Source organism: Phaenicophaeus curvirostris, chromosome 11, assembly GCF_032191515.1.
Source record: "Phaenicophaeus curvirostris isolate KB17595 chromosome 11, BPBGC_Pcur_1.0, whole genome shotgun sequence".
Lineage (NCBI taxonomy): Eukaryota > Metazoa > Chordata > Aves > Cuculiformes > Cuculidae > Phaenicophaeus > Phaenicophaeus curvirostris.
The window spans coordinates 20710134-20718160 of record NC_091402.1 but is presented as its reverse complement, the minus strand read 5'-3'; the positions used below and the strand labels follow the sequence as shown (position 1 = coordinate 20718160).

The following is an 8027-nucleotide window of genomic DNA, read 5'->3' as shown; positions in this document are numbered from 1 at the left end:
TCAGGAAAATATTTCTTCCTTATATCTCCTCTCAATCTCCCTTCTTTCAGCTGAAAACCATTACCCTTCATCCTATCCCTGCACTCCCTGATCAAGAGCCCCTCCCCAGCTTTCCTGGAGCCCCTTTCAGTGCTGGAAGCTGCTTTAAGTTCTCCTCAGAGCCTTCTCTTCTCCAGGCTGAACAACCCCAACTCTCTCAGCCTGTCCCCAAAGGAGAAGGCCTTGAAAGGCTGCGAGTTGCACAAAGCCCCCAGGTGTTGCTGTTTTCTCCCTCAGTTCTGGTGCTCAGCCCTAGCCAAATGCGCCTGGATTTGCTCCTTCCCCACATCTTTTCCTGTTGACCCATTAAAGTCAACACTCAGCCTCTGCGTCCAGTTTGAATCGCTCGCATCCTGCCATTGCAGCTTTGTTTAAATCCGTGCAGAGCTCAACCTGTTGTCAGACATACACTAATATGTGTGTTTCTAATTATTTGTTTCCATCTTAAAACCTGTTTTTCAGCAGATTGCAGTTTTATTTTAATACATGCTTGGCTAGAGCTCGATATACTGGTTGCCAGTAACCTAGACACAAATGGGCTTGCATTGCGCAAGAGGGAGCAGGGGGAGAAAAGAGACTGAGTTAAACTGAATTAAAAGCCTATTTGTAAAAATGAATCAAGCAAAACCACAAAACAAGCAGCAGTTTTGCATCACTGAAGATCCTGCTTTTATATTCCTGTTCCTAATCTTTAAAATAAGATGAATCTCGGCACTCGCAAAAAAGGCATTTGAAACACCTCCCAACACAAAAACTTTGACCAGCTCCATGTTGTGTGATTAAAGCTCAAACTCCTCTATCTGAAAGCAAACTGGGGTGTTACTCCAAGGCAGCTGGCATCACTGCAACACATCAGGCAGCAGAACCGGTGCTCCAGGACATTTGCAGGAGAAGATGCTCAGCAGCAGCAACCTCTGAGCAGATGTTCCCCGCTGTGTTTCACCTCCAGCTCCTGTCTTCTTCAGATCCAGGATGCAGCGGCTGTTCCTTTCCATCACTCATGTGCATGGCCATGCCCTTGTTAGCGATGGTTGGACAAACCACCTGCCCACTATATCTGGAGTAAACCCTCCCCAGCTCCCTGCCTTTTCTCAGGCTTGTGAAAGCCCAGTATGGGCATCCTGTGGGCAAGAAAACTTCAACTCCTCCATCACAGGGGCTGCAGGTTCCCCTCCAGCACGGGCAGGAGCCAGACAAGGAGTACATCGATTCCTTGGGGCATCCTGGGCTCCGTCTGTCACCATAGTCAACCACAGAATGAGAGTGAAACTCTCGTTCGGTCCTTTCCAGTGGGGAACACAGTCCATGTGAATCCTAATTTCTCTGCAAGCTTTTTGTCAGCACATAAAGGGGCTCAGAAACTTGTTTGATGCAACCAGCGGGGTGTGAGGTTACACCTCCCAGGAGGAACTGCTAGAGCTGAGCTGTTTTTATGCCAGTGAGGTGGCTTGGGACTTCAGAGGAGGCTCTCAGTGTGAGTAGCTAATCGAGAGCACCTGAGAAATGCTTCTTGCTCCTGGTGTGTGGAGGCCCAGCTGGAAGGCTGATGCTGTGCAGCATCTCCAGATGGGCACCAGTGACCTTCTCCCACTTGCAGGTCTTGGACCCTGTAGGATGCACAGCCCAGGGCAGCTCCTTCATTGGTACCAAACACCTGGCAGCAGCATATGAGTCACCTGGGAAAGCTTCTGACAGGCCAAATTTCAGCGTGGGCACCAGCAGCGAGGAGATCGGCTGGTGGTGTCCACTGCCTTCTGGTTTCATCCTTGCAGAGAAGCATCTTGTCCAGGTGCACCTGCCCTCACCTGAGCCTGCAGGGACACGGAAGGTCCATCATCTCCTTACAGCCTTTCCCTATTTCTCCCTGAAGACATTTATGGTAAGCTACTCCTCCTTTTTTTCACTAAAAAGGAAAGAAAAAGGGAAGAGACGCAAGTGATGTTAAGGAATTCTAACAGCGTGCAGCAATCCAACTGCTCAGACACATATGCTGCCTGCCTTCTGCTCTGTATCAGCGAGGCTGTGCCATATTTAGATCTGGCTCCATCTCTCACAAACTCGACCAACTGCTCCTCCACAGTGTCATCTTGGCTTGTTTACCCTCAAACTGTTTGCTGAAATCCTCAATTCAGCGAGGAAAAAAGCAAAAAGCAAAAAAAAAAGTATTTTTTTTTATTTTTAATGACAGGAAAAGCACTGAATGCCAGATTGCAACAATGCTGGGCAGAGAGGTCGAAAGATCCCATGGTGAGTCACCGTGTTCATCGGGGACCTGCTGTGTGTGCAGGCAGATGCGCTTCCTAGAAATCGCTTTGCCGCAGCAGCGGGGCCAGCTCAGAGCTGGCAGCCAGGGCAGAGTCCTGCTGGTCCAGCCGTCAGCCCGCGGGATGCTCCTGCAGTAGGTGTGCTCCCAGATGAGCAGCGAGTTTAGCTCCCTCAGGGAGACGCCCCAAGCTGAGCATCTGCAAAGCAGGTGAGTGTGTAAGAGCAGCCCTGTGGGAAAGGGTGAAAAGTCCAGCTTTCATAGAACCATGGAATGGTTTAGGTTGGAAGGGACCTTAAAGATCATCCAGTTCCAATCCCACTGCCATGGGCAGGGACACCTCCCACTGGATCAGGGGCTCCAAGCCCCATCCAACCTGTCCTTGAACACCTCCAGGGATGAGGCAGCCACAACTTCCCTGGGCAACCTGCGCCAGGTCCTCCCCACCCTCACAGGAAAACATTTCTTCCCAAGATCTCATCTCCATCTCCCCTCTTTCAGCTTAAAACAGTTCCCCCTCATCCTATCCCTTCACTCCCTGATCAAGAGTCCATCCCCAGCTCTCCTGGAGCCCCTTTCAGTGCTGGAAGGCTTTGTGGCAAGTAGGAAACACAGGAAAGGACAGAGGGCATTCCCCTACCTTCTTCATTGTGCTACAGGCTCACCCCAGTGTTGGGCACTGGCTTTTGGACCAGAAGACAGACAGAGATGGTCTTGCCCTACAGTTTCACTCATGGTTGTGATGCACAAGGCTGAGGTGAGCCCTTGTTCCTCCCCAACACAGCAGAGAGTCTTGGAGGCTTCTCATTGAGCATCCACATCTCCTCCTGGCTTATTCCAATGCCAAGATACTGCTGTCTCCTGGAGGATCTGGTGACAACATGTCCTGCAGCCTTGCAGGATGCTGCAACATGCAACATCTCAGCCCTCCCACCAGCTCTGGGGCGTGTATGGAAACCTTGGTCACGCTCAAGGCAGATCTTACAGAGTTAAGAGTGTTTTCTTCGCTTGCTGTGCCAGTAGAAGAGCGACTTACAGCACAGCAGATGGACGAAATTCTAATTTGGGTTTCACATGATTTATATAAATAGGCTTAGACGAGGTTGCGCGTGGAAGGCGCAGTCATCTGCCAGCTTCACTCTGTTTACCTTAAGACCCTCTCCTCCCTTCTCTTCCAGAGCACCCCACTATAACGTCTAATGCATTCACAGTCACAAATCATCTCAGCCTGTGTCATCAGTAGTTTTCACTGATCTAGCTGATTTCTAACAAATCTAATATTTTCAGATGCTCAGTTTAGCCTGGAGGAGGCTGAGGGGAGACCTCATTGCTCTCTACAACTACGTGAAAGGAGGTTGTGGAGAGGAGGGAGCTGGGCTCTTCTCCCAACTTACAGGGGACAGGATGAAAGGGAATGGCCTCCAGCTCCGTGAGGGTGGGTTTAGGCTGAACATTAGGAAAAAAAATTTTTACGGAAAGGATCATTGGGCACTGGCAGAGGCTGCCCAGGGAGATGGTTGAGTCACCTTCCCTGGAGATGCTTAAGGGACGGGTGGACAAGGCGCTGAGGGGCATGGCTTAGTGGTTGATGGGAATGGTTGGACTTGATGAGCTGGTGGGTCTCTTCCAACCTGGTGATTCTATGATTCTATGATCCTCCAGCAAACCACACGGCTCGGATCTGGCCTCCCAGTAATGCAAAGCAGCCTCCTGGTCACCCCACTTAGCTGGAGACTAATGCTCATTCCTCAAACCAAGGGACAACTTGTCAAGGGGCAAACCAGAGCCACAACTGCCCCAGCTGGCTCAGGATATGGGGGAGGTGGGTATGGACCATGCTGCTTCCTACCCGGGTGAGTAGGACCAGAATGGGGGGCCCCGATCTCCCCCACTCCTGCAGAAGACACTGATTTCTACCAGGGATTTTCCACACTGTTGAGTGCTCAGAGAGAGGGGACACCAACTTCCACCCTCGTGATGATGTCACAGCACACCTTTCCTCCTCCTCCTCCCAGTCAGTGCATCACTAAGAAGCCTCCACCACATCCTGATGAGGAACAAACCAGCAAGTGCATCATTGTTGGGTTTAATTAGAAACTCCAGTCTCATACTCACTGCTCCTGTGTCCCCTGAAGGGTGGCATGGGCTGGTGCTACTGCTAAGTGGCTCGTGATAAACGGATGAAGGTCTGGAACCTGTGGGGCTCCAGCATGAATCTGCTGAACATCTCCATCACACGTTTATTCTCTCCTAGAAAACAAGCATGACATGATCCCAGTAGAACAAAAAACAAAAAAAACCCAACCAAACTAACAGAAAACTAAGCCGCTGTTTTCTTTATGTGGCCACCAGAAGCTGCATCTTCTCTGCATCAGACACAGCTCAGGGGGTTACTCCTAGTGCAGGGGACAGGGGTAAGGCTCTGCTTTTAGCATACATCAACCCCAAGGTATCTCTAGATGCAAGCTGCAGGGGCGATTTGTGCTAAAAAATTCCACGTTAAGGCTGAAATGGGAAGTTGGACATAGGCTTCTCCAGTCTGAAGGCCAAAAGCCAGACTGCTAAACAGAAGGACACCTCCACTCACCTGTGGACCCAAAGTACCCACCACTCTGAGCCGGGCACCACTGCCATTTGAGGTGCCTTTGCTTCTAACAAGAGGAGGATCATCACAAAACAGACACACAGTTTGGGGCAGAAACGGCAGAAGCATCACTGAAGTTGTCCAGAGGATGCTCTGCCTGCATCCTTCATTTTACAACTTGGCTTTCTCCAGAAAAAAAGGATTACGCAGCCACCCCATCCATGCACCCCTCCTCTCCACCTCTTTTTTTTTTGGACACCTTCAGCCACGCTGTCCAGGCGCTCCAAATGATGACAGGAACAATCATTTGGTGAAGCCTGGTGGCTGAGGAGAAGCTGATGAGTGTGTGTTTAGCTTTTACCAGCCGGCGAGAGCCCCCGCGCACCCTTTATCCTGCGACACAGAACCATCGGAAACCAGGCTTTGCCGGTTTCCGCCGCTCATGGAACAAGTCGTGTTATTTGTATTATTGTATCCTAGGAGCCTTTAGTTTCTGTCCTGCGTTCAGTCCCGGGCATGAGCAGTATTTTCCATGGTCAGTCTAGAAGGAGGGAGCAGCCTTTAACCCCTTTGGTGCCAATGCAACCCTCTTCGTGAGAAAAAAAAAGCCCTTTAAAGATCAAGGCACACCAATTCCCAACACCAGCATAGGGTGGCCTCTAAGAAGAGGTGCCGATGGCTTGGGAGCAGCTGGGGAGGCTCCTGGGGGGCTGCCTGGGATTTCACAGCTCCTGCAGCTGGTCCTGTGCTCAAACCCCACCTTCAGCACGGTCACTGCCAAAACTCTGTGATTCAGCCTCTCTTTTCCAGCCACGCATCATAAAGCAGCTCTTCCCCAGCAGGGCTAAGGCACAGGTTGCCAAATGAATGAAGAAGAAGATTTCTCAGGAGACAAAGCAGATAAACGCCCATGTTTTGGCCTAGTTTCCCTTCTTGTGCATCTTCGGTGGAGGAGAAGAGGGATGTTATGCTGGCAGTCGGAGTTACTTCTACCCAGAGAGACACAAGCAGACCCAGTGTTCCTGCTTGGGTCTCCAGTGGAAGATAACAGGAGCTTCATCAGGCACCTCTGGCTTGAGATGGGCAAGCCAAGGCTTTGCAGAAGTGGAATGTGACTTGGAGCTTCTTGGATCTGAGTCTGGTTCACACGGAAGGACCCCGAGTCAGGAATGAAAGGACTCAGGGAAGCTTTCAGGGACATCACACCCATCTCGGGGTATGACTACTCTGGTCCTTGTGGTTTGAATCCATCCTTGAGGTCCTCCTTAGCCAGGCTGAGCCACAGCAGCTACTGTTCCCACTCCTATATGGGTCTGTTGTCTGAGATATGCCCCTAATTATGGGCAGCAGAAAGAAGAAAGGAAGCAGAGAAGGGTCAGAGATTCAAGTCGAGGACTGTGGGGGGTCCTTGGACACCAGCAATCCCCAAGGGAGCTGCAAATGTTCTGCAGATGGGGGCTGGGAGAGCTGCAAGGTGCCACATGGTTCATGGAGCATCTCCAAAGGTGCAGAACCAAGCCAGGCTCTTTGCACTGTGGGTCATGGCATGCGTGGGCCTGAAAAGCTGGACCATGAAACGTCCATCAGGCTTGGAGACTCCGTTCCTACTGTCCTGGGGAAGAAGAACAAGTGGCTGATTCAGGGTCCTGCCAGCAGAGCAAAGTTTGCAGCGGCTGTCGGGCGAGAGCTCTTGCATCTCCCCAGTGCCCACAACCGTGGCAGATGAGAAGATGTCATCTGGAAAATATTCATGTTTTTCTTCCAGCAGTTGCTGCCTCTGTGCTGAGGACATGTGAGAAAAAAAGGGCTGGATCTTCTGTCAAAGTCATTTCCCATTATTGCGGTGTTTTTCAGCAAAACCTCAAACATTCCAAAAAGGACCGAGGAAGATGCCCATAAACCAGAGCAAAGCAGCTCATGGGTTTGGGTGTCACCTGTTCATGGGAGGAGTTGAAACCTCTACCCCAGCCTCACCAAGAGAGGAGAAGGAATGATGGTTTGCTTATTCCTGGATTTCATTTCACCCTTCATATTTCTAATCCTTTTAAAAAGCACCTACCTACTAGTATCGGCAAGGATATTCCCGGGGAGAAGTGCGAGTAGCTTATAGATACAATGCTTGAAAAATAATAAAACCCAATAAAACTTTGCTAGCTCCCAAGAAAAAAATAAAAATCACGTTTTTCTAGAGAAGTACTTACACCAGCAGGATTTCACCAGCACATGAAGCAGAGTTTAGTACAGGCACAGCCTCTGCGAGGCTTTCCCTGGGCATTAAAAATAAAGTGGTATTATTTCAGCCCCAAGCAGGAGGATTCCTTACATCATCTTCGACAAACAGCCTGTGCCCAAGCTCAAAGCGTTGATGACCAGGACAGCTGATTCCCGTAACGGATTACAAATCGCTGCTTCCCCTTCATGAGCTGACGTTGGGTTAATCATGGATTTTGGTGTGAACCATGAAGCATTAATCCAAACCTTGATTCATACCAGAATAAAAGCTTGGATGAAGCATCTATTGAAGCCTCTTTCTTGACTGAGGGACTTTCCTGAGCCAGGCGCTCAGGGGCTTTGCCTCTCCCCTAGGACACAAAGGGCATTGCCTCAGATATTTTGGTCTCACACCAAGTGAAGTCACCACCGTCACGGCCCTGCCTGGACAGAGCCGTTCCCATTCACAACTCCAGTTCATTCACTCCAAAGAATTCCTGTTGGCCAGATATTTATCTTTCTTGTGTCACTCTCCAACTATTTTGCAGGGGTGGTAGGAGTGACTTTTGGAAGACATTTGAGCACACACACAAACACAAGCCTGGGCTGCTCTCTGTTTGGACAAACAAATAGGAGGAATTTGAGAAGAAATAGTTTTATGGTAGGCTAACTACGAAGAGATTATCCCAGTCCTACCAGTACTCCCAAAACCAACTGGATGAAGACCCAGTCCACCCCACCGACTGGCGTGTGTGAAGAATTCAAGAAAAGCTGCAGTTTCTAAGAAATAGAGCTAGGCACAAAAAGATAATCTTGTTACCCTCACAGACGTGATCTAAACTGTCTAAAATGGCAAAAGGGAGTGAGGCAAAATACAACCTCTGGATCAGGTCTCTCCAGCCCCAATCACCTGGGAAAGCAGGAGCCAGA

General features: G+C 50.0%; 1 long non-coding RNA gene across 1 annotated transcript; it reads right to left on the bottom strand.

Annotated features, from left to right (window-relative positions):
• Window positions 1–1152: 1152 nt before the first annotated feature.
• Window positions 1153–7375, bottom strand: LOC138725070 (uncharacterized). Its single transcript, XR_011338177.1, has 3 exons — window positions 7088–7375; window positions 4418–4552; window positions 1153–2501 (listed from the first exon to the last, which is right to left on the bottom strand). It is a non-coding gene; the product is annotated as an uncharacterized lncRNA (long non-coding RNA).
• Between the last annotated feature and the right edge of the window lie 652 nt (window positions 7376–8027).